Here is a 26,408-nt window from a genome sequence, read left to right as displayed (position 1 = left end):
CACTTGGAACCAGAAACTCGTGAGCCAGCGACCTAGAGCCAGTGTCTACACGCGCCCTCACAGTAGCTTCTGTCCGCCACTTGTGGTCACACTAGCATCGTGAATTTAATTCGTCCCAACACCGCCCCCGCCCCAACCCCCGCCCCGGCTCTTCTCCAGTTGTTTGAGACCCTGGTCCAGCCAGGGCGGCGGGCCAGGATGTGCCATTCTCCAGTGGGCAGGCGTCTAGTTTCTTCTCCCAGCCCGGCTGTCCGCTCAGTTCGGTGTCACAATGAACACGCTGAGCCCTCATCTGGTGTTTCCAGGAGTCTTAAGCTATCACAGAAACTTTCCAGAAGCGCCTGGTACAGGGGCCCTGCACAGTAAGGGGAGGAGGCGCTGGGAAAGGAGCGGCGAGCGAGCGGGAAAAAAAATGTCGGGGTCCGGTTTCTCTCCCTGACACACGCAGGACCAGGACAGCAGCCTGGCTCTGTACAGCCCGCGGGAGACCTCAGATCCGGCTTCATGCACTGTCTCCCTCCGTGGGGAGCTAAGTAAAACGCGGCAATGGGGCGGGGGGAGTGACATTCGCTACCCACCTAGTAGGGTCGCTAAGAAGGAATTGCCCAGCTTGCACCAGACTCCCCACAGCCCCCCAGAGGCAGAGCTCCAGGACGCGGCAAGCAGTCAGGACACCCACAATCTGCAGCTCGGCAGAGCCTCCCTCAGAGTCGCAAGCCCAGAGCTATCTCTAACCAGGTCTCCCCACCCTTCCCTCTCCCGGGGTGCATCTTCTCTCGAGAGGGACCGCGCAGGTCTTAGAGGAGGGCGCAGCAGGGGCCAGCCCCAGCGTGGAGAGCTCAGTGCTTGAGAGAGACGCAGCTGCGACAAATGGTGCCCTGCTCCAGTCGGAGCTGAAGCAGGGGACAGGACCTAGGGCGGGGGCGCCCTGCCGTAGGAAGACACTGCTCCTAGGCACTTTCTCCAGCAAACAAAGCCCGGAACCTCTGGTGCCAGCAGCGACCGAAGAGTGGATCCCACCAAGAGACAGGGCGGGCGCGCAGATGCTCAGGGCCATTACAAGTTTCACGCACTCACCCAAGCCCAGCCCAGACCCCGCACTGATAACAAAAGATCCCCCATCTCTTCTCCACCGTCTCCGCACAACCATTTCTCCCACATCAGAGCCTAAACCTGTGGCTGGACACAAACAGCCTTGTGCTTCCCAACCCTCTCCAGTCCCCGAGGGCAAAACCCTTTCCCCTTCCCCAGCAATCGACACCAGAACTGGCGCTTTAGAGAATCCCACCCTCCAGGGTCGCTCTCCTCCCTACTGGCCCAAGAGTGAGCTCTTAGACCTGGACAAACACACACACACACACGCACACACACACACACACACACACACACACAGCACTAGGTAGGACAGCCACCCGCTCGGTCTCGGTCCGGGGCGGCGCCGATGGTGTGCGCGACGAGGGTGAGAAAGCTCCCACTGACATGGAGCCGGCGGTCTCTGGGGTTCAGGACTGAAGAGCCGAAGGCAAGGCTCGGGGCTACTCCCCCCAGAGAGGGACAACGCTCAGGAGACAGAGACGTGGGATCAAATAAAACACAAGCACTACAAAGCCCAAAGCCCACAAAGCGCACCCGGGGTAACCCCAGGACCCTCACCCCAGCCTGGATCCAGGAGGTGGGGCGCCAGGGATGCCAGAGCCATACCTTTTCGGTGCATCGACGGGCAGGCGGCCGCGGCTCGGAGCGGACTGGCACGGCGAGTATCCCATTTAGTAATCCATTATCGAGAAGATCTCTCTGGGCCTTGAGCTGCGCTCTTTCCTTCGCAAGCCTTTGTCATTCCTACATGTGTGCTTGTCTCTTTGGGGGGCAACAGTCACGGCGATTACTTTCTGGGATGCAAGCGAGCTGTGTTCATCTCCAATGACAGAAGAGGAGGTGAGACGAAGGCCAAAAAAATAAAAATAAAAAATAACTGAAAAAGGAAAAAAAGAAAAGAAAAAGGGGGGAAAAACAGAAAAAGAAAAAAACCAGCGAGGACCGGGATAAATGCTCAAGAAACTCTTTTTTCCAAACCCAGATTCCACTTGGATTCACTTCTGAGTCCCCTCAGCGATGCCAGCGCCCATTAACTAGTCATTTCAGGGCGGGGGGCGGGGTGGGAGGTTGAGGCAGAGGTGCAGGGCTCTGGCCGGCTCTGCAACCCCGAGTGCAGGGTCCCGGGTGTGGCGACGCTGGCCGCGGCCGCACGCTCCTAGGCGGGCATCTCGAGCAGTCGGCACCGCGGAAAAGCGCCCGTGCTGCGTCCCGAGCGCCTAGGCAGCCGAGTGCGTGGGGAGCGGAGTTGGCTGCAGCCTCACCCCGTGCGGCTCACTACTCCTGTGTCACTGGAGAGGCCGACGCTCCGGGCGGAGCCAAGTCCCGGACTGGATTGCGCAGAGCGAGCGGACTCTCCTCCAGCAACCCCGCCTCCCTGGGCTGGCGTCTCCTCCGACCCGATGGAGAGCTGTGGGGTGTGTGTCTGTGTGTGTGTGTGTGTGAGTGTGTGTGTGTGTGTGTGTATGTGTGTGCGCGCGCGCGCACGAGGGAGGGAGAGGGAGGCAGAGTGTGAGCAAGCCAAAGGAAGAGGAGACCTGCTGCCGCGCGGCTGCAGGTGGAGCTTTGGACTGAGTCGCCAGCCCTGCTCCCTATCACTTCAACTCCCCTCCCCCGGGCACGCACCCGGGAGGTCCCAGCGGGGGCGACTGTAGGAGAAGCCCAGCCCCTGGCTCCCCACCCCCCACAGCTGCTCTAGCAAATGGGGTGGGGGGGGGGGAAGAGAAGAAAAAGGAAAGAAATCCCAGACAGCATTGCTGAGCCCTACCAAATCAGAAAAATAAATAAAAATAGACTTGGGTGAGGAGCGAGTTACAAGAAAGAGTTTCATCCATCGATTTTCTTAAATGGAAAAGTTTTAAAGAGTCGGCGAACCTTTCTATTTCTGATTACTGCACGAGGAGGTTGGTTCTGGAAGTGATGGACCCTCTTCCTACCCAGATGAATTAAATACAAGACGATGTGGTTAAAAATAGTTCCCACACACACACTCGGTCATAGCATACGCGAAATAAACATATAAACTACTGTGCTGAGAACGTAGTTAAAGACCGCGATCTGTTTTTAAACTATCTTAGTTTCAAAGTCCGCAATGAGGATTGTTCTTAGAAATGAGTAAACTTTAGAAATAAGACTCAAACAATACCAAAGGGAGCCCAGCAGCTTCTTGGAAAAGGGAAATCGCAACTATTTTCGAGGCTCTATTGTTATGAAGCACGAAAGAATGGCAGGCTCGGCCTCTCTCCGCTGCTTGGACTTACAATAGGAAAGAAGTCTTGCAGTTACAGGCTTGTGCCAACTAGTCAGGCCACACTACAGTCCCTCCCCCAGCCGCAGCGCTCTCCCGGCCGCGCCGCCTGCGCCCTGCAAGCAACTGCGCGCCTGGGCTGCTGCTCCCAGAGCAGGTCTCCCAGATGGTGCCCACCGAGGCCACGGCTTTCAAAGAAAGTAACGCCGGGTGGTCAAGCAGTTCCCGGAGCAGTCTCCACTGCGCGCTACGTGAGCGGAGAAAAGCCAGGCGGGGAGGGGGATCGGACTCTCAAACCCAGGTTGGCTGAGAAGCTTCCTATTAGAAATTGTACCTATTCCCCAATATGGGGCTGGTGGCACTAAGTCCACGTTCTCTGATTTTCATTCTTGTAGGTGCACAAATCTGCTCCTGAGTGCTTAGGAAAGAAAAATGAATACGTGACAAAGTCCTCAACATCTCCCCCGACCTCGGACTCCCCCCGCCCCCAAACAAAACCACCTGGGGAAAGGGTGAGAGGAATGATTAAATGGGAAAATCAGTTCTGCTGTTCTCCAAAACTACCAGCAGGGGCTGCTATCCCCACCCTTCCCGGGCCAGCAAAAGCTGATATAGATCCCGGGTGGTTGGGGGCGCGGCCCTAGGTGCGCGCGCAGCGCCTGCGGCTCTGGGCGCGACAGTGGAAGATTGGGGATGGGAGGTGGCTGGCTTGCTCTGGCTTTGGAGGCTTGCGTGAGGGCTGCCTCCGTGTGTCGTCCTCCTAGCCCTGGGACTTGGTGGGATAGGCTCTCTTAGCAGAGACTTCTCTAACACCCAGATTTAGGCTAAGGATGGGCAGATTCAGGGGCAATCGGTCCTTCGTCCGGCATCTACACCCCGCGCTGGTCGCCAAGACTCCCTCTTCGCTACCCACCGCTGATTTACATGCTAATTATGCCTGGAAAAAGTTCTTTAATTGGCAGAATTAGGCAGAGCAAACGAATTGTTTCACAGACAGAACCAAATTAATTCCGGTTTAGCTCCTTCCCTTGGAGAAACAAACAATTAAGCTGTCTTGTTTGCTTTATGGATATATTGGAAGTGCCCCACATCGTGTTTCAAGATATTGTTTAAAGGGTAATTATTTTTAATATTAATACTTGCATGTTTAACGTGTTTAACACCGAGCCATGAGGAGAGAGATTAAATTTACCTAATTTAAAATTGTGGGATACAAGAGGGAAAGACTTTGAACTTACTTTTGACGCTAAAGAAATACCACCCAGAATCTTCCTGGCAATTATTAGATCCTAAGGGCTCACTATCCAATTATGCGCCCGACGTCCTGACCATGTACTGCTTTTACACCTGCGGGAGAAAAGATGCCCCAGGAACCAGAAAGAAAAGCCAACCCTAGAAACCTCACGATGCCACTTCCCCTTCACAGTCTCAGACTCTCCCAAAAGCCAAATTTAACTTTTCAACAAAATCGCTGCCCCTCCTCCAAAACTCTTAGAGTCTGCAATTTACCCTGATAGCCAATGAAAGTAAGGAATTAAAGAATGTTAGAATTTAAAAACTAAGCTCATTTTATTGCGTAGTGGCATGGAGCAGAGTGTTTCAGGTGGCCACCTGGGGTTAGACAACATTAGCTGGTCATCCCGGGCAAATCACATCTTTCTGCAGCCACAGTTGACTTACCTGTCCCAGGGGTTTCTAATTCACTCACGTCTCAGGAATGTTGTGGACTAGCCAGTGTGAACAGAGAATCTAGGACACTCACTGCCTCGTAAGCATTAATAAGCGTATCTGTCATCGTCCGAGAGTCATAAGGTCACATTTTACAGGGGTCAGATGGAAGCCCAGAGGAAGGAGGTGGCTTCCTGTCAAGAATTAGGTCAGGGCTAGAAACTGCCTGGAGTGACTCTCTTCAAGAGATGCTTACGTGACCATATCCACTTCCCTCAGAGTACCTAAAAAGGTTTGTGTGGAGGGGGGGAAGGGGGCTTGTGGGTGTGAAACAAGACTTAAAAAGGTAAACTCACCCCACATGACTTTAAAGAACATACCTACACATTTGATGAGAAACTCTGCTGCTTTAAAATAAAAGGCTTGGGGGCAAGGGCTGCTAGCTGGCTCTTCTGACCCCGTGGGTGTGAAATCCTGGGGGAGCCTGCAGAGCCTAGATCGTGGAGGAGAAACCTGTCTGTATCCCACGCATATTATCCAAACCTCTTTTCTGTTTAAATCTGTGGTTTCAAAATCCATTTGCAATTAGAACCCCCCAGGGAGCGTCTCAAAGGATGCAAATGCTCTCAGGTGTCAAAGATTTAAGTTTTCCACCTGGGGGGTGGGGGAGGATGGGACCTGGGCCTGGGTGTTCTGTGAACCTCCCCCAGGAAATTCTAATGTGAACCACTGTGACACTGCAGCCTGGGTATGTTCTGAAACTTTGTTTTCTCCAAGACTCAGTCTCAGTCTCTGCTCCTCCTCCCCCTCCTCCTCCTTCTCTCTCCATCTCTCCTTTCTCCTCCTCTTCCCCTCCCCCTCTCCAGTTTCTTGCTCTGACCTAACTCTCTTTATCCAGGCCTGAATTATGTTAAGCTCAGTCTTCTCAGCTCTTGCATTGGACAGCTCTATGACAATCATAATGGTTAATCTTGACTGTCAATTGGTGGGATCTAGAACTAACTAAGAGACAAACCTTTATACAGTTTCTGTGAGGGTGGCTTCTACAGTTGACCCAGATAGGAACAGGAGAAAGCAGTGCCCTTTGCCTGCCTGTCTTTGCTTTTTGATGGCGAATGCATCTGTTGTTGTGCTGCTGCTGCTGCCATCCCTCCATAACACTAGTCTCAGGGTCTTCAGCCTTCCAACGTGGATTGAAGATCAGTAACGCTTCAGGAATCTTCCAGGCACTCCAGGAATCTTCCAGGCCATCCATGGGACTACTAGTCATCCAGCTGCTTGAGGCTGGTCATGGCTGGACTATGCAGGCCCTACTGTGCAACTTATTGGGATGTGCTTGCTCCTGCCCTCATTCCTCTAACGTGGTGGAAGCATTTCTCACAACATTTCTCTTCCCGTGTTCTGCATTGATTTTAGTCCCTTTTCTGCATCTCTCCATCAGTGTGTAAACATTGTCTTTCAACTTAAAAGTAAGCCGACCATGGGCTCTCTATTCCTTTAAATCATCTGTCACTTTCCTTTCTTCCAAAAGCAAGTGTCCTCAGAGATAGTCAAAGATCATTTGCTCATTTGTCCCTTCGTGTGTGTATCCTAATATGATGCAGTTCAGAGAAAGCTCATGGGCTTCTGAGAAGAGTGTGTATTGTACAGTGCTTGGGTATAATGTTCTGTCGGTCTCTGTTGGGCTCTATGAAGTGTTTTAGTTCAAGTGTTTCTCTGATTAATTCTGCCAGGATATCTACTGATGAGAGTGTGGTACTAAAGTTACCCACCATTTTTGGCAATCCCTCAACAAGACTTTCCCTAAATGCATCCATTGCATTCAATGCAGCGGGTATTTTAAGGGTTTCACTTAATTGATATTCTCAGCAGAGTGGAAACAGTTATTTCTTGTAAACCGAAGCAGTTTGTGTTCTTGCCTTCTGTGACACAGTGCTGGTCAGTCCCCTGCTACTCTTCCTACTGCTCCTTCCTTTGGGGGCGGGGGGAGGATCCAAAAGATACAGAATTATAACTAACATCTTTTACTACTCAGAATTAACAATTGTTTAAAAAATTGTCATATTTATTTATTTTCAGTCTTTTCCTCTCACCCTTCCCCCCTTTTAAGAAATAAGACATAGTTACACAGTTTACTTCTCTGGCTAGAGAGATGGCTCAGTGGTTAAGGGTACTTGTCATTCTTCCAGAGGATCCAGGTTTAATTCCCAAGACCCATGTGGCAAATTGAGTGTGTGTGTGTGTGTGTGTGTTCCTAAAAGGCTAGATTCCCCCTTTTTATATACGGCCTGTCTACATACTTCTGCTTGCTACTTTCCTTCCCTTTCTTCCTGGCAAAACCCCCTACTCATCCTTCAGCTACCTACCTGCATCAAATATCCTACTTCAAGAAAGTCACCACCCCCTTTCACACACACACACACACACACACACACACACACACACACACACACAGAGTCTCTCTCGTCTCATTATTTATTCATTCTTAAAGGACTCTGTAAGTTTACGACATAGCCAAATCCAGCCATATCTGATTGTATCATAGCCAGAGTTGAGATCCTATGCGATGGTGTGTTCAATGCTTTTCTTTCCTGTTTAGCTAGAAGCCTTAATATAAATCCCAGTTCATTGGGTGAAAAAGCAGCATTTTTAAAATGATAATGAAAAAGAAACACCAGAAAGCAATTATGCCCTTCTTAATGTTGTGATTCTGGGTCTAAAGATGAATAAAGACCTGCCCAGACACATAACTGCCACCTTACAGTGCCTGGCATTTTTGATTGAATGGAGGAGAAGGCCTTAGAGACGGAAGTGGTGAGAAAATATGAAGCGATGCTTGGGACTAGGAAGCAAGGAGAAGCGTAACTCTACGAGCGGAGCAGAAGCTGCCATCTGAGTCCGCCGGGAGTGATGCAAGCGCGTTCGTTCCTTCGCGAACAGTGATTTACTGTCTGCCCCTCTGTGAATAGCTGCACCCTGCTGCCTCCCCTGGAGCACAACAATCCCGCCACTGTACCACAGCAAAGCCCTCCTCCAGTCACTCCACATATCGAATTATTGTTTGCAAGATTAAGAGGATGGTAGATTAGAATTAAGACAATGAATGAACAATGGGCGTTAAGCAAACCAGAACTGGACAACTCTATTTTTTTCCTCACAAAAAGGCCTTTAGATGCAGTTGGATTCATTCCTTACACAATATAGAGCAAAGATTGTCTTTGGTTTCTTTCGTTTTTTGTTTGTTTGTTTTTAAACCAGCCTAACCTTGTAGTTGCCTTTCTTTCTACTATTTAGACTTAACCATACCTACTTCGATATGAGTTTAAAAAAAAAAATGTAATTACCTAAATCTAACCTATCCTACTCGAAATTAGATAAATCGACTGATTAAATACCACTATGTAATTTGCAATTATGCCAGAGGAATGATGAAAACTAAAATACACTTGCATATGAGACTCTCCACAAGGCCTTCACTGCACAGAAGGTGTTAGGATTCTGTCTAAGCTCCACCCCACAATTACCTGGCAACAGCCAGATATGCCCCTCCCCACCATTACCTAGTAACAGCCAGGTAGGCCTGGCCTGCTATAAAAAGGGCTGCTTGGCTCCTCCTCTCTCTCTTTTTTCTTATCTCTCTCTTACCTCTCTCACTTTCAGCTTCTCTCTTGCCCCTCTTGGGCTCTCCTCCCTTTCCCCCCCTTTCTCCATGTGGTCATGGCCGGCTCTACTCTCTCTCTCTCTCTCTCTGCCTTTCTCTGCCTCCACTACCCCTTTAACTCCCATCCCATGCCCTGAATAAACTCTATTCTATACTGAGCCTGGGTATGTCTGGTCCCTTGGGGGAAGGGATGCCTTGGCATGGGCCCGCTGGGGCACCCCCTTCCCCCACACCACTGTATATCACATTCTCAAACCTCTTTCTCTTTTTATGATCACAACAGAAGGCCCAGCTAGAAGAGGGGATTTTTCTGGCCTGTCCATGCGCAGAGCAAAAATTTACACTTCAGATTGTCCCAATTTTAGTTTTTAGATTACACTGGAAAACTGTACTGATATCAACTGAGAGATGTTTCCAGGATTTTTTTGATGAATGTATGTTTAGGAGTCGTTCCATAACCAGAAACATGGCGGCAATCTGGTATTAGCCTTGACTTAAATTGAAAACTGTCCAACAGGAGATAGCTGTGTCAAACATCTAAACTTATGGTAGGTAATTGTGGATTAACAATGAGTATACTTTACAAATTATATGCTTGGGACTGGCGAGATAGCTCAGCAAGTAAGGGCACCTACAGTCAGCCTAATGATTCTGGACCCACAGTAGTGCAAAGAAAGAACTAACCCCAAAAGTTGTCTTTTGATATCCACACATGTGCCCACAGACCCTATACACACATATAAATAATAAATAAATAGATAAATTAAAAAAATAATATGTTTTGATTTTAACTATATAAAAATAATTTTATTGAATACATAATTAGGAAAAATTACCCTATATATGCATAACTATAAAATATAAGAATATTCTTACTAACTTTACTTGAGATTTTTGTACTTGAGAGAAGTCTCTAGTTAATTGTTCTATAAAAAACGGCTGGCAGGGCTGGGCGGTGGTGGCGCACGCCTGTAATCCCAGCACTCTGGGAGGCAGAGGCAGCGGATTTCTGAGTTCGAGGCCAGCCTGGTCTACAGAGTGAGTTCCAGGACAGCCAGGGCTATACAGAGAAACCCTGTCTTGAAAACACCAAATCAAAAAAAAAAAAAAAAAAAAAAAAAAAAAAAATCCAGAAAACAAAAAACAAAAAACAAAAAACGGCTGGCATTTAACTAGCTAGATATAAGCACTTCCAGATATAACCTGTAGGTTGAAGTTGAGTGTAACTAGTACTGTGTCGTAACTCAGTATACCCCCAGAGATTCAAGTGATCCAGCCACTAGGACCTGCCCCCCTTAGTCATTAACTGAAACAAGAAGGCCATGGCTTAAGGTCTGAACTGAGGTCTACAGACCTGTTTTCATAGAGGTTATGGTGGTGTCAGTGACGAATGAAAAGGTCGGCTAATGCCGCACTCTCGCCCTTTCTTTGCCTCAAAGCAACTTAGTCATTTCCTTCACACCTTAAAGGCGTTCATCCTGGTGAAGCCAACTTTTGAAAAGTCCCTAGCCTGGGCTTCTTCATCCGTCATGTTCCCTCTCTTCAAATGTTTGCATCATGTAGCCCAAGGCTTGGCGCTCTCTCTCTCTCTCTCTCTCTCTTTCTATATTCTCTTGCTTTAGAGAATTTCCCTCCTTCTTTCTTAATTTCTTAGTCAATACAGACCCTAGTTTAGGGTGTTGTTGTTGTGTTATGTTTTAGTTTGGTTTCTCTTAACTGCTGTCTTTCTTGTAAACTCGAGATATAAGAACGTTGGACTTAGTTCTGTGGGCCTCGAATCACCCTCTGTGTATGGAGTCCACACCCTGTGACCGAATGAAGCTGTCCTTTGGCTACCCCGCCTAGCACCACACCCAGCGCCCGTTCTCATCTCTTACATACTATTCAGCAGCAGATTCTGTGGCTTACCTTTAAACTTGATGCAGAATTTTAGCATGCCTCCTTTCCCTCATCACAGCATGGGCCCACGCTACCACCATCTTCCTCTTCCTCGGAGCACCCAGCAGCATGTGAACCTCCGCTCTACGGATGGTCTCACTTGCCACAGCTATTCCCACTAGTATCAACAGGGCTCTTCAATTCATTCATTAAAATCATGTCCCCTCGCTGATGAAAACCATCCAGATTTTTTTTTCCTGCTTCCTTCCGGGTAAAATCCACAGCTCACGCTCCCAGACCTTTCTCCCAATTGTCTAGCCTCATTCCTTCCTTTCTCTCCCTACTTCTCACTCCACTTTGACCTCCTTGCATCCTGCACCTATGCAGGCTCTTCCTCCTTCTTCCTCAAATTTTATGTCCTTAGGAGGCCTCGTCATCTTCAGCAGATCCTCCCTCAAGGCCTGGTCAGCTAGCATCCATGACTTGATACAAAATAACAGTTCCACAATGTCTTCTACTCCCTCCACCATTCACGATCTTGCAGCTTCCCTTGACATGGGACTTTATACATATTCACTTGTTTATCTGTTTACTATCTGTCCCCTGCTAGTCTATCACAAGCTTCATCAGGTCCAGAAAGAAAATGAAAGTGGGGTTTGAGACCAGCCTGGCCTGCATATGGAATTTTAGGCCAGCCAGGGCTACAAACCAGGTCCCCCTAAAACCAAACCAACCAACCAAACAAAAGCACAAACAATAAACAAGACTAAACAAAGAATAAAAAAAGCAAAGAATAAACAAAGCAAAAAAAAAACAAACAAACAACAAAAAACAAAAAACAAAAAACAAAAAAAAACCAAAAAAACCTGTCTCTTTCACTTGCTGTTGGGTCCCTGGCAACAGAGCTAATATTTGTGTGAAACTTTGGTTGAGCAAATGAGTGTAGAAACATAAATTATCACATTTAGTGCCAGGTATAGTAAGTCTGGTAAGTGCCCATATTACATACTAGGTAATGTTTCAAGAAAGTGCGTAGTTTCAAGTCAAGAATTCCTTCAAGTATAGAACTTTCTTGAATGAATGAAATGTCTTGGTCTAATGTTCTTGTAGACAATGTCAGTCTATTTTCGAAATAATACAATTTGCTTTGGGAAGGTGGCTACTGTTTACTTGTGAGAATAAGAATGAATGTTGTTAGGACTCAAAAGTCAAAATCAAAGTTGACTATGGTGAGTACTTTGGACTATAAGGCATGGGAGAAGTTAGTTTTTCCTGGCTTTCTCTTACTTCCAGGTCAGGTTAAACCATGGAAATGAAAATTCCTCTTCCCTAAGGCTATGCAGTGAAGACCCAGAATTCCTCCTCCCGAAAGCCTGCTATAAAACCTTGAAAAAGTACCCTGACTTCCTCCCCTTTGTGAGTGAACTGGCCATAAAGTAATTCTCTAACCTACCTAGCCTGATAGTCAATCTAAAACCCTCATTAGCTCAGGAAGAAGGAATGTCACACAGAGATCCCAAGAAGAATTGGAAGAAGCAGACCCAACTGGGTTTTCCCTTGGTCCATTATCCTCAGGTTTTATCAAATTTCTTTCCCCATCCTATACATTTCCCAGGATCCAACATAAAAATAGAGCTTTTGCTGGGTCTCTGGGTCTTTTCTGAAGGCTTCGCTGCCACATAAAGCTTTGGTTAATGTCTTCCTTTTGGTAATCTGTCTTTGTTATATGTTTCATAGGTGAGGAAAAAACAACAAACTTCAAAAGTTCACAGCCCTCTGATCCTGTGGATACCTAAGAGAGGAGGTTAGGAGGAGAAGGCTTGCTCTAGATGAGAGGGTATGTCTGTCTCTCTCCTTGATGTCTGCTTCAGCCCTTCATGTCCACAGACCAGAGTAGGATGTTAGTGTTACATTAAAACCTCCACCCCAGGGCTGGAGAGATGCCTCAGGGGTTAAGAGTTAAGTTAAGTTAAGACTGCTTTTCCAGAGGTCCTGAGTACAATTCCCAGCAACCACATGGTAGCTCACAACCATCTGTAATGAGATCTGATGCCCTCTTCTGGTGTGTCTGAAGACAGCTACAGCGTAGTCATATAAATAAAATAGATCTTTAAAAAAAAAAACAAAAACAAAAAACAAAAAACACAAACCTCCACCCAGACACCTGTGCTAGTCAGTCAAGTCTACCAAAGCAAAATGCCACAGACTACGTGGGTAGAAGAACAGAAACATATTTTCTCAGAGTTCTAGAGATGGAAAGTCAAGAGAACATATTTAGCCAATAATAATGATTCAGTTGAGGACTCTCTGGCCTGGTCTGCAGATCACTATCTTCCTCCAGCACCTCAAGTGTCTTGCTCTGGGCTGGTGGGGGGTGGGGTGGGAGAGAGGAGGAAGGAGGAAAATAAATGGAAGGATGAGGAAGGGAAGAAGGAAGGGGGAGAAAGAGCTGACAGGAGGAACTGATTGTTCTGATTGGTAGAAGAGATAGCTTGTGTGGCAAAGGGCACATGCTTAAGACCTGGGAAAAAACACAGCTGGCCTGGACAACCCTGAGGCCTAGTTTTTCCTGAAAGAATACACCAGAAATAACCAGAGTGCTGCCCACTAAAAGTACTTCAGTCTCTCAACCCAGGAGACACAATCTAGAAGCCTCACTGGGACATATATAGTATCTCCATTAGGTGGACCAGACTCTGCTAGAACCTTTCATAACTCAGGCCTGAACCAGCCTGGCCTCTGTATGACAGGCTCACTTTTCTTTGGAATTATACTGGGTGTTGGAATCAGAGTACTCTTCAGAAAGACATCTCTCAACTTTCTTTAACAATAAATTTGGGACAAAGACTCTGTCTTGAACATACACAGAGACACAGGCATACACATACTCACACACTGATAATAGATGATTTTACAATGTGCAAAGATTTTAACAGACAATAGTAAGACATCATTAAAGCAGAACCCCACAGAGCTGAAATTCTCCTCAACATTGGAAATAGTCCCGTGGATGCTTTTCTAGAATCTTTGAGAGGTGTTGAGCCACTTAGATATTAAAATGACTCTAAAATGTAAGTATTTTCATTACCTCTCTTCAATACACAAAGCAAATGAAGCAACTGGGTATTAAGGCAGCTTGGCCAAAGTTTAATGTCTGAAAATGAATCAGGCCATCCGTGACCACCAACCCCAACTGACGTATCCTAGGGCAGAAGCATCAAGTTCCTAACGAGTCCCTTATCGCCCCCTTTTTTTTGGAAAATGACACAGAAGTCCAAAATACCCTGGTGGTACGTGGTGTTTAATGTTGTTTGTATTTAACAGAATAGAAGGTGGTTCTGGAGGCATCTAATGTTACAGAAAAATTTTCCAGAGCACTGTGTCAGCAAATTGTCAACATTTGAATATGGGCTCGTTCAACCAAAAACCAAATTATAGGAAAATTTTAATTATAAAAGAGATAAAAAACAGAGGTTGATAATTAGATTCATAGAGAAGATTGGCTTTTCAGAGGGATCAGTGTTAAAGTGAGCTTTGATTCAAGGTTAGTGTTTGAGCTTGCCAAAATGGCACAGACGATCTCTATCTGTTGTACAGAGAATAAGAACATGCCAGGCCAGTGGTTCTCAACGTGTGGGTCATGACCCCCTTGGGGGTTACATGTCAGCCATCATGCCCATCAGATATCTACATTATGATTACATTGTTACAAAATTACAGGTATGAAGTAGGAATGGAGATGATTTTATGGTTGGGAGCCACCACGACACTGTATTAAAGGGTTACAGCGTGAGGAAGGTTGAGAACCACTGACATCTTTGTTGTTTGGGTTGAGTCAGAGAGAGGCAGGCATGCAGTGGTCCAAAGGCAATGAGTTATGATGAGGACTCTCCATTTTCAGATTGAGGTTCCAACATGTCAGTTTTCCTCACAGGACAACTAGCAATCAATTAAGAAAAAAATAATTCGGGCTGGAGAGATGGCTCAGCGTTTAAGAGCACTGACTGCTCTTCCAAAGGTCCTGAGTTCAAATCCCAGCAACCACATGGTGGCTCACAACCATCCATAAAAGAGATCTGATGCCCTCTTCTGGAGTATCTGGAGACAGTTATAGTGTACTTACATATAATAAATAAATCTAAAAGAAAAACAAGTAACAAAACAAATTTAAAAAAAAAAAAAAAAGCCGGGCGGTGGTGGCACACACCTTTAATTCCAGCACTTGGGAGGCAAAGGCAGGCAGATTTCTGAATTCAAGGCCAGCCTGGTCTATAGAGTGAGTTCCAGGACAGCCAGGACTATACAGAGAAACCCTGTCTATGAAAAAAAGAAAAGAAAAGAAAAGAAAAGAAAAAAGAAAAAATTTCATGTAAGTTCTTGGCTCTTAGCACTTTCAAAACTAAATTCCAGGTTGTTGATATATCTAAAATGAAAACAGAATATGATACCATTCTCATATATGAAATGTATGTTCTGAACAAGTTCTTATATATATTCTCATGTTTGCTAGAGAACACAGTTTTTTGTTTGATTATTTCATTTATTGATTGATTTTTGATGGGGTTTGTTTTGTTTTGCTTCTTGCTGTTGTTTTTGAGACAAAATTTGTGTAGCTTTGGCAGTCATTTGTAGACACTAGGCTGGCCTCGAACTCATAGATCTGCCTGCCTCTTCTTCCCAAGTGCTGGGATTAAAGGCCTGAGCCACTACCACTTGGGAAGAACACACTTTTGACCTTGGGACAAAAGAGACCTTTTTAAGGCATGGAAAGCAAAAGCCATAACGTGAAAATATCAGAAAATGTGGCTGTTCCCAAAATCCACACTTTCTACGTCAAAATACACCATAATCGTAATAAGAAGGGTGGTGGCAGATTGGGAGGATGTATTTAGAACCCAATTAACAAAGGCTCAACATATAGGAAGTTATAGAGACTGGGTAAGAAGATGGGTTTTGTTTTGTTTTATTTTTTAATGCTAGGATTAAAACAAGCAAATGAGATAAAAAAATTAGTACTTAGGAATGCGGTTGGCCAACACAGCCCAGAATACTCTGTATTGCAACACCACTCAGAAAAATACAGGTTTAAGCAGTAAGATAAGTTTCTGCCTTGTACCCATCCATAGTAAAGATATGCTAATGTTTGATAGTATCATGGTTGGCAAGGGTGAAATGAGATTGCCCTTGCCGGGCTCTCATTCAGCACCGCCATTTTGGAGAGCATTGGAGCAGTCTCTATTAAGACTGATAATGTACACATTTTATCATCTCACTTCGAGAAGCAGTCAAATTTTATGCCAAGATGCATGAATGAAGTCTCTCATTGACTCATTGTAACTGTAAAAAAGAGTTTAGACATGCATATTCGGTAATATGGTGTCGATTATTTAAAATAGTTAAGTCAGTGTGATAATCATATTTTAAAATGTTATACAACAGTTTAAAAGTCATCTCAAAGGATAAAAACATTATCTTAAAATTTTTAAATCAATATTTATGTGTTGCCGTGAAAACTCATCAAGATATTATATATTTTACAAAAGAGAAAGAAAGAAAGTCTATTTATAGGAAGATTTTTAAAACTTCCCAGAGCAAAAATAATTCTATACAAATCAATGACTATACATAGTTTTCATTTATAGGAAAAATCTGTACCTAAGAATGTAATAGAAGCAAGGCGATAGTGGTGCATGTCTTTGATCCCAGAACTTGAGAGGCAGAGGCAAGTGGATCTCTGTGAGTTCAAAGCCAGCCTTGTCTACAGAGCAAGTTCCAAGACAGTCAGAGAAACCCCATCTCAAAAACCAAAAAGAAAACAACAACCATAAAATCAGAATGGTAGCAGAAGTCATAACTGGAGAGGGTGTCATTATAAACTCAATATTTGGGTCCTTCCAAATACATCTGTGTAGACTTGTGCAGCATTTTCCTTCTAGGTAGAATGTTCCACTCTACAGGAAATGTGGTAAGGTCTGAGATGTTAGAACATGATGCTTCTGAGGGCTCAGGAAGGAAATAACTCAGAGCATCACAAGCCCACAAAACTGACCAGAAACACTCTAGATCACAGATACGCAATAATGACTGATGTCATTATTAATGACTCTCACACAATGCAAGTTGGCTACAAGAGGCTTCAAACAATGGTGCTGTATACAGAGACGTGCTCCAAGCTGTCGACCTGCCTGAAGGCTGTTCAATGTGCTTCAGGTTTCCAGCTTTCTTGTTCTTTTCTTTCTTTTTTCTTTCCTTTATTCTCTTTCCCTCTTCTTTTCTTTACTTATTTTATTTATATGAGTACCCTGTAGCTGTCTTCAGACGCACCAGAAGAGGGAGGGCATCTGATCACATTACAGATGGTTGTGAGCCACCATGTGGTTGCTGGGAATTGAACTCAGGACCTCTGGAAGAGTAGTCAGTGCTCTTAACCACTGAGTCATCTCTCCAATCCCAGGTTTCCAGCTTTCATGAGCAGTCATTCATGCTGGGGTAAGCTTCTGGGGATACAATTTGAGTCATTTCCAGTCCTATATGTAGCCCTTCACCCATGTTTCTGCAAGTAACCCTGATAAAACTCATTGGCTCACCAAATTGTACTTTGGTGGTTGGTATCTTTAGAGTGGACTGCCTTTGGTTCCCTATTTGAGTAGATACTTATTCCCATCTTTCCAGAATAAGGACCCATCATAAGGCTTAACCCCAAAATGGCTGTATTTGGAGTAGGGAGGTAATTCAGTTTAGTGAGGCTAGAAGGGGTAGAGGTGGGACTGGATTCCATGGGGCTGTTGCCTTTACATTTCTCTCTCTCTCTCTCTCTCTCTCTCTCTCTCTCTCTCTCTCTCTCTCTCTCTCTCTCTCTCTCTCTCTCTCTCATCTTTTGATTCCTCTTCCCACAGTGTGTACTGAGGGATGGACTCACAGGGCAGACTGAGAAGTCAGTGGGCTGAGAGCTAAAACAGGAGCCTTCACTAGACACCAAATCCTGTGGGAACCCCGATCATAGACTTTGCAACCTATAGACACATGAGAAAATATATTACTGTTGATTTAGGCCCCTTGGTCTGTGGAATTTTGTTATGCTGGCTTGAACAGACTAAGATAGGTGTCCCAGAAAACTTTAGGCTAAGCTGAAATGATAGCTATCACATTCTCAGATTGTTGAAAAGGAATGCATTCATGCATTACTCACATAAGGTAACTGTAAAAACTCAACTTTCTCTTCTCTTCTTTCTTCAACCACCCTTTTCCATGTCATTGCCCCAACTGGACAATATTAGTTAAGGTACTTACAGGCATCAGCAATGCTTTCTGATCCTTCCAGCAATACTTTCCAAGAGGACTGCCCTTCAGGTCTAAGGCCAGACAGTAAATCTTGTGCCAAAGACTCCCTAGAAATACCATGCATCCAACAGGAATCCATAGAGGTCACAGCAGTAGAAAAAGGGAGTGTGATTGATAGGGAGGTGTATGGTAAGGAGAACTCTCTCTTATCACCAGAAAAGGCTCCAGTAAGACAGCCACTCCCTACTATGGGATACTATGTGATATATTCCATGTGTTATCTTAATACTGATGGTCAGTATTTACTTCTTCTTCTTCTTCAGTATGTGGCAGACATTTCCTAAACATTTTAGACACACCTCATCAATCCTTAAAACACTCCCTATGAAGAAGTTGAGATAACCCTTCTTTAGTCATAGAAATTTCTTGTTAAAATGTTTATTATAATTTACTATTATACCAATATTGTAAGAAATCGAAAGAGAAACAACTTCCCCATCATAACCATGTTGCATCCACATGCATGTTATTCTTAGATACTCAGATACTTAGATACTTTTCAGAGGTTCGACTATATTCTTATATGTGGGGATCAGAGGAAGCCCTGAGTGACTCAAACCCTGAGAGGATGTGTGTTGTTGACAAAGACATGGCCACATCAAAGATCGTAGCCTCAGACCCAGAGGCAAAATGGCAAACCCTTCCCTTATATCTGTGGATTTTAACTGTGCACAGAAAATGTTCACCATAGCTTTCTCCCTCTGGGATGCTTATAGCCTGAAGACTGCTTCCCCTACCAGTCTGTTCCTACCTAGATTAACTGAACCTGTCTCCTAGATCTGACTGCATACCATAAACCCCATGTGTGTTTATTGGCTGTAATAATCCCACCTGCTTGTTCAGCTGTATAAAATAACCCCATATATAACATATAATCAATTCTATATAATAGCCATGGTGAGCTTCTGTGGTGCTATGGTTTCTCCTTCGGAGAGCTAAGTCTACCAGGTTCCAGACTCTTTGTGCATCCCTCTATTTTTTCTCCTTGTCTTTGGCATCTCCATTCAGGTCCATCCCTGGAGCCTGTTGGCTTTGGCACTTACACAAGTTGTGTTATCAAAGGGTGTGTACACTTTTGTAGATAGCTATTTCCACTTAGCATGCTTGTTATATACTCCTCATAATTGCCCTTTAATGAGTATTCAATATTTCATTCAATTGTTATGCTATAATTTACTTATTTATTCCCTCATGGCTGACATCTAGACCATATCTGACTTGTTAGCATAGATACTGTTGAATAAACATTTTTACATGCATGAATTTTTAAATTTGAGTTATTCTCCTGCAGTAACTCCTTAGGGGGATAACTGAGTCATCAAATAGAAGAACATTTTATGACTATTGATCAAAATTGATCAATAGCTTTCCAAAGCCTTGTGCCCAGTGATGATGCCACCAGTCATGCATAAGTAGACCGGCTCTATCACTGCATTGTCAGCCTTGGCTAGCATCAGTCCAGGACTTCTATTGATGTCAAGACTTCAGAAGACTGTGCCTCAGACCTCGGTAAAAGAACCATGACAACACAGGAAAGTGCTCGGCATCCATTGCTTGGCTGCAGGGACAGTGCTTGAGCTTTTATACTTTGACGTGCAAACGGGCTGTGGTCACATAGTCACCAGCAACTCTGCCTCTGTACCTGTGCCTCTCTTAATCTCTCTCCCTCTATGCCACCCCTTCCCCTTCTCTCACACTCACACGTGTCTGCTTACTTTCCCACCCCCACACATACAAACGTTTTTCACACTGGGCAAAATGGATCGAACAACAGAAGCAAAGTTTTCTGTTCAGAAATAATAAGTCCTACGACAGGTTTGTGGATTTGGTTCCTGATCACCGCGGATGCAGGATCACTATGTAAAGTTGAATAACTCAGGATTAATAACAAAGGGCTGCCAGTTAAAGAGCTCAGCTGAAGCTGAGATCCAATTTGAGAGCCAGGCTCTATCAATCTAGAAGGTTTGATCTTTGCTTTCAAGTGTTGGTTTTGATAGATAGATAGATAGATAGATAGATAGATAGATAGATAGATATAGATAGATAGATATAGATATAGAGATATAGAGATATAGATAGACATAGATATGGATATGGATATGGATAGATATAGATAGATAGATATAGATAGATATAGATGTATAGATGTATAGATATATATATTCCCAAATAGAGGAAATAGAGGTTAACCAAAATATATGCTTACTTGGAAGCTTCTTTTTTTTTTTTGTCTATTTCTTAGAAGATACCATCAAGTAGACTGACAAGAGTTTTTCAGTTATTAAACCAATAAATTTACCAATAAGTCAATTGAGATATGTTGATATTACCTACTATCCAATCAATTACAGTAAAGATTGTAAAATCAGGCCACATCCTTGAGTAACTAGTAGAACTCTGCAGATGGAGAGAGGAGTTTAATAACTCCTCCCAAGCCCCAGTGCCATGTTAACAGTGGGCCAGCAGGAAATCTCTGAATTACTTATTTTTCCTTTTGCTGTAACAAAATACTCTGATAAAAGCAACTTAAGAAACAAAGTTTATTTAGAGTTATAGTTCATCGGGTCAGCCCATCTTGGAGGGAAGCTCACAGCAGCAGAGTCTTGGGGCCGGCACAGCATCTCTATGGTCAGGAAGCAGAAAGATGAAGGCCTTAGCTTACTTTTTCCTTTATACTTACCCACAATCCCCAACCATGAAAAGGTGATGAGCACAATCCAGGTGGATCTTCTCTAATTAATCTAGTTTTTGTCAGTCATTCTTCACAGGCCTACCCAGAAGCACTTCTGTTAGGTGATTTTAGATCCTGTCAAGTTGATTATGGTTGTTTGAATAGGTGCGCCCCTCTCCCCCAATACAGTTACATGTTTGAGTGCTTGACCATAGGGAGTGGCACTATGAAGAGGTGTGGCGTTATTGGAGAAGGTGTGATCTTGTTAGAAAAAATGTGTCACTGCAGACAGGGCTTTGAGGTCTTAAATGTTCAAACAATACCCCATGTGAAACACATCTAGTCTCTTCCCGGCTACCTTCAGATCAATATGTAGAACTCTCAGCTCCTTCTCCAGCACCGTGTCTGCCTAGATGCTGCCATGCTTCCCACCATGCTGATAATGGACTAAAGCTCTAAAACTGTAAGCCAGTCCCAACTAAATGTTTGCCTTCATAAGAGTTGTCTTGGTTATAGTGTCTCTTCACAGCAATAAAACCCTAAGCAAGACATAGGCACTCAATATTAAGACTCACAGTTCCTAAGCTGGCATTGTTTACAAGTACTATCCCCTATGTACAGGTTAATAACATTTGTTTTGTTTTATTTTATTTTTTCATGTGCGTGGGTATTTTGCCTGCCTGTATGCCTATAGCCATGGGCCTAAGGAGGCCAAAAGAAGATGTTGGATCCCCTGGATCTTAAGTTATAGCCATTTGTAAGGTATAGTGTGAGTACTGGAAATTGAATCCAGGTCTTCCTAAGAGTAACCAGTGCTCTTAATCACTAAACTCTTTATCCAGGCCCCAATACATCATATAAGCGTGGGTTTGAGCCGGGCAGTGGTGGTGCACGCCTTTAGTCCCAGCACTTGGGAGGCAGAGGCAAGTTGGATTTTTGAGTTCGAGGTCAGCCTGGTCTACAGAGTGAGTTCCAGGACAGCCAGGACTATACAGAGTACCACTGTCTCAAAAAACCAAAAATAAGTAAATAAATAAATAAATAAGCAAGCAAGCAAGTTTGGATTTGAAAGTCTACCACTGTTGGGCGGAAGTAGCTCTCTTGAGCTACTCTGCCTACAGTATTGTTACCCCAAGTGAGTGTTGGCGTTCCCGAGCCAGCACCTCCAGGGCATACAGATAGGAAAATTAAAACAGGATGTAATCAGTAAACTTATCACATATAGGATACTATTTTAGAAAGTGCTGAAGCATTGATATTACCCTATGAACACAATAACAAGTACATTAAACACTTGTACTCTTTAGCCAAGGTTTTGAGGATGGATATAGTAGATTTAAGTGTTTCTATCTACCCTTGGACTATTAAGACACATTGCTCCCCGCCCCACCCCCAAGCCTAAGCAGAAACTTCAACCCAGGACTTGAACTCAGAGGGAGGTGTCCATAATGAATACTAATTGGCTTTACTTATTTATTTTTACTAACTTGCTTTATTCCAGTCATTATGTTCCCTCTGTCTTACGATATTTCTGAATTGGATTTATCATGGAGTATTTGTTTTCTTCTATGTGTCTTCTTCCCTTTAACAAAGGAGGGTTATACAGCTTTTCATTAATATGATGAAAAATGGTGCTGTGTGCTGACTTTCTGCCAAAGCCTGCCACAGTTTTACCCCAGACAAAAATGGACAACTTCTGTCCACCAGGCTGCCCTCTCTCCACCCAACTTTGCCCTCTGACAGCGCAGAAACTGATTCTCTTCTAAATTATATAGAGGTCTTGTTTTGAGGCCTCATTCTCTAACACCGACTTTCAGACAAATTGCTTTTCAAGGACTTAGGTTCCCTTCCCTCTGACTCTGCAGAAGCCTTCTGAACAGACTAGTGATTCCTGGATGCATGGTGGCACATCTCTCAAAATCAGAGCCTCAGTTCCTACCTGGCACTCGCTGCTTAGGCAACCTGACCCAAACACTTTCATCCTTTTCTGTTTCTGGGTTAGACTTGAAGGTTCTTCCTTTCCTCCTCACCTCCACCCCACCACAATTAACCTAATAAAAGAGCCTTTTGTTCTCTCTCTCTCTCTCTCTCTCTCTCTCTCTCTCTCTCTCTCTCTCTCTCTCCCTCCCTCCGACTGCCACCACCCCTCTGCCCTTGCTTCCTTCTAACTCACTGTTCATACTGTGTCCAGAATAAAGACACGATTGCAGCATATCATCCCGTCGCATTAAACTGTTCAGGAAGGGGCCACTGACCTTAAGTCTGTAGTGTGATCTACAAGACTTAGATAGTTAATGCAGGCTTCCCTCAGGTATCATCATTCCTAATTTCTCTTCAGGAAGGCTATAGCAGAAATCATTCAAGAAATGCCCGTTGCCTCCTGTCCCCTGCACCCTATCCACCCACCCCCCCCAAAAAAAAAGAAAAAGGAAAAAAAAAAAGACTGATGGGCATTTAGTATGCTGTAGGTTCACATATTTGTCAAATATCTGCCCTCCAATTAAAATAAAGCTCTGTAGATTGCAGGGTACTGGTGGTACATGCTTTACTCCCAGCTCTTGGGAGGCAGAGGTAGTCAATCGACAGAGCAAGTTACAGGTTAGCCAGAGCTGTGCAGAGAAACCTTGTCTAAAAAAACAGCAACAATAACAAAAACAACAACAAAAAAACAGAAACAACAGCAGCAGCAGCAACAACAACAAAAAATCTCTATAGAAACAAAGGCCTATTTTTTTGTCTGATTCTTTGTTCTGTTTTGTCATTATAATGGAGAGGGAGTTATTGATATTTGTTTGTATGTGATATTGGGAATCAAACCCTGTGCCTGATACATGCTAGGCAAGCTAGCTGCTTGGTTATAGCTTCTAATCCTTTTAATAGAATGAGGGTCATGAGGAATTACAGAAGAGCTGATGAAAACTGCCAGATGTGGTGGCACATCCCTTTCTCCAGCACTGGGGAGGCACAGGCAAGAGGATCTCGGAGTTCAAAGCCAGTCTGGTCTACATATCCAGTTCCAGGTCAGGGAGGGCCATCTAATGAGATCCTTGCTTGCCTCAGAAAAACAAAGAAACAAAACAAAGGCTATCAGAAGACAAAAGGGTTATCAAAAACCGATTGACAGTGTACATAATAAGTCTGTGTCAAAAAATATAGTGCTAAGTACAAAATACATGAAAGAAAATTAGGTATATAGCCTAATATCACAAACGTAAAAATATAGCCAGGCGGTGGTGGTAAACGCCTTTAATACCAGCACTTGGGAGGCAGAGACAGGCTGATTTCTGAGTTTGAGGCCAGCTGGTCTACAGAGTGAGTTCCAGGACAGCCAGGGCTACACAGAGAAACCCTGTGTTGAAAAAATAAAAATGACAACAACAACAACAACAACAAAAGATAAAGATTAAAAAACCAAACAAATGTAAAAATATATGCAATCAGAACAGCAATCCGCTGTTATGCAAGCATAAGAAAAGCATGCATCTGAAATGTATTGGGGTGGCTGCTGTGGTTGTGAAATGGATGGACTCTGCAAATGTAATGAGACTCTACAGTGCGTGAGCATAAAAAGGTAAGGGATAGCACTATAAAAAATGAAGTAAGTTTATAAACATTCATTCATTAGTGTGTGTCCTGGTTGGTTTTGTTGTTAACCAGACACACCTAGAGGTAACCTCGGCTGAAGAACTGTCTTCATTAAATGTCATATAGGTTCATCTGTAGGACAGTTTCTTTCTTTTTTGACTGTTGATTGATGGAGGAGGGCCTCGCCTACTCCTCATTACTGCAGTAAATAGAATTCCTCGCCAGTCTCTGCGCGGTTCCTGCCTTTAGTTCCTGCCTTGCTTCCCTGGATAGTGACTATAACTCTTAGGCCAGATAAACTCATCTCTCCTCCACCTTGCTTTCATGTTTTATAACAGCAATAGGAAGCAGAAGGGGTCCCCAGGGGATTCCCTCCAATGTTTGTGAGAAGAAATATGGTCCAAAGCTGGGTTATAATATAAAAAACAAAAACCTAATAGTAGAGACCAGGAAAAAAATCTTGATATCTTGATTCTCACTCTTACTGAAAATTCCAAATAAGAGGTCAAAGTTGTCTCCAGTTGTAATATTCTTAGAAAAGTACTTTCTAGATCCAGTTTTGCTGATCTCCACGAAAGCTCCAGGCATGCCCCAAAATCCTTAAAACAAAGTTTATTTTTAGCTCACTTTAATTAGGACAAGTAAATATATGTCATGCAGCACTTTAAAGAGAAAAATGGATTATCACATTTTATTAATGAGACTAGTGTGGGAGTATTATATCACCACTCTGCTCTGTATAAAACAATTAGCATTTTCAGGCCATTAAAAAAATTCTGAGATTCAATAGATGATTCAATGGGTAACGTCCTTGCCAAGCAAAGGTGAGGAGCTGAGCTCAGTCTCCAGAACCCACATAAAGTTGGACACGGTCGTGCGGGTCTGTAATTCCCCTACTCCTACAGCGGGGTGGGAGGCTGAGACAGGAGACTTCCTCCAGAAGACCACAAGTCAGTTACCCTCTGTCCACAGTGGTAAGCAATACCACACCAACAAGAAGAGACCATGACTCCACCAGAGGACTGACAGCTGAGGTTGTCTCAATATCGCATGAGTACCATGACACAAATTTATCCAGTGCGCGTGCGCGTGCGCGCGCGCGCGCGCGCGCGCGCACACACACACACACACTCAATTAGAGGGCCCAGAACAGAATTCAGCGAATGAAGAAAAAGAAAGCACACGTGCTGAAATGACTTAATGATGATAACATTTCTGCATGCATCAAAGACCGTGTTCACTCTTCTGATCACAAGCACATATACACAGCATAGGTTCAGTCAGACAAACAGAATTTTAAAAACGAAGGACTTCAACTTTCTGAGCTCTACAGTTTGGAAAAACTGCAGCTGGGTTGCACAATTGATCATGAAATATTTATAAACTTTGGTGACATGATTTCCAAACCCCAGCAACGAAGCTCACATATCAATTTCATTGCAATCATAAACTTGACTTTAGCATCTGGATTGTCATAGCCTGTGTTTCTGATCAGGTTAACAGAGCTACATCTTCTTGTCTCAAACACAAAGGTATTACCTGGGGATCAGGCTCCATTCATAAAATATGGCAAGCTCATTTTATCACAAGGATTATCACCAGGAGTCTGTTTACTCAGTCTTAATAACTGCTTTGTCACAGGTGGCTTGACCAAGAAATAAGAGCTATCATTTTTGAGCCTTCATTATGTGACTCACGTGGTTAGTCAGAAGGGTCTAGACCACTGGCTCTCAAACATGAGTTTAAATCAGAACCACTTGACAGGTCAAGTTAAAACAAAAACAAACAAACAAACAAACAAAAAACTCTACAACAACAACAACCACAACAACAACACAGTTCCAGTTCTCCAATTATGGAATTTCTGAGTTCAGAGGTAGGGGCTGGAGCCAAAGGATTTTGATTTCTCACCAGTCTCTGTGATCCTGGGACTCTGCTTTGGTATTCATAGGTTTGTCATGTGTAGCAATAGGAGTGAAACTCCAAAATCTCAGGAGATAAAGTCAACAGGGCTTTGCCTCTTGCTTTCACGACACCCCACGTGGTGGGTGAGCTGTGCTGCCTATGTATGCTTAGAGCCCAAGCTCCCACCCAACAAGAGAAGAACAGAAGAAGCTATGAACTGCCTTCAGTCGCTTGGCTGCCCATGCATTTAGGAGAACTCACTCAGGAGCTTTGAAAAAGTCAATAGGTGCATTTCTTAGAATGGTGTCCTATAATATTTCTCACATATATACATAAAGAAAAATAGCAAAAACTACTTA

General features: G+C 44.1%; 1 protein-coding gene across 1 annotated transcript in view; it reads right to left on the bottom strand.

Moving 5' to 3' along the window:
• The window catches only part of Sema6a (semaphorin 6A), a 120,841-nt gene extending 118,348 nt beyond the window's left edge, over positions 1-2,493 (bottom strand). The window contains exon 1 of the mRNA XM_052155512.1: positions 1,702-2,493. The gene's annotated coding sequence lies outside the window, so the exon portion shown is untranslated. The remainder of the gene's footprint in view (positions 1-1,701) is intronic.
• Positions 2,494-26,408: the final 23,915 nt, after the last annotated feature.

This window comes from Apodemus sylvaticus, chromosome 13 (genome assembly GCF_947179515.1).
Source record: "Apodemus sylvaticus chromosome 13, mApoSyl1.1, whole genome shotgun sequence".
Classification (NCBI taxonomy): domain Eukaryota; kingdom Metazoa; phylum Chordata; class Mammalia; order Rodentia; family Muridae; genus Apodemus; species Apodemus sylvaticus.
This window is presented reverse-complemented; position numbering and strand designations above follow the sequence as displayed.